This window comes from Callorhinus ursinus, unplaced genomic scaffold (genome assembly GCF_003265705.2).
Source record: "Callorhinus ursinus isolate GAN/ISIS: 27379988/994484 unplaced genomic scaffold, GSC_fseal_2.0 scaffold4, whole genome shotgun sequence".
In the NCBI taxonomy this organism is placed as follows: Eukaryota; Metazoa; Chordata; class Mammalia; order Carnivora; family Otariidae; genus Callorhinus; species Callorhinus ursinus.
In genome coordinates this window covers 613,800-614,625 of record NW_027397066.1, presented here as the reverse complement: position 1 = coordinate 614,625, position 826 = coordinate 613,800, and positions in this window count along the sequence as shown.

Genomic DNA, 826 nt, shown 5'->3' with positions numbered 1-826 from the left:
TTGGCTCTTTCCACAGTTTGGCTATTGTGGACATCGCTGCTATAAACATTGGGGTGCATGTACCCCTTCGGATCCCTACATTTGTATCTTTGTGGTAAATACCCAGTAGTGCAATTGCTGGATCGTAGGGTAGCTCTATTTTCAACTGTTTGAGGAACCTCCATACTGTTTTCCAGAGTGGTTGCACCAGCTTGCATTCCCACCAACAGTGTAGGAGGGGTCCCCTTTCTCCACATCCCCGCCAACAGCTGTCGTTCCCTGACCTGTTATTTTAGCCATTCTGACTGGTGTGAGGTGGTATCTCATCGAGGTTTTGATTTGGATTTCCCTGATGCCGAGCGATGTTGAGCACTTTTTCATGTGTCTGTTGGCCATTTGGATGTCTTCTTTGGAAAAATGTCTGTTCATGTCTTCTGTCCATTTCTTGATTGGATTATTTGTTCTTTGGGTGTTGAGTTTGATAAGTTCTTTATAGATTTTGGATACTAGGCCTTTATCTGATACGTCATTTGCAAATATTTTCTCCCATTCTGTCGGTTGTCTTTTGGTTTTGTGGACTGTTTCTTTTGCTGTGCAAAAGCTTTTTATCTTGATGGAATTCCAATAGTTCATTTTTGCCCTTGCTTCCCTTGCTTTTGGTGATGTTTCTAGGAAGAAGTTGCTGCGGCTGAGGTCGAAGAGGTTGCTACCTGTGTTCTCCTTTAGGATTTTGATGGACTCCTGCCTCACGTTTAGGTCTTTCAACCATTTGGAGTCTATTTTTGTGTGTGGTGTAAGGAAATGGTCCAGTTTCATTCTTCTGCATGTGGCTGTCCAATTTTCCCAA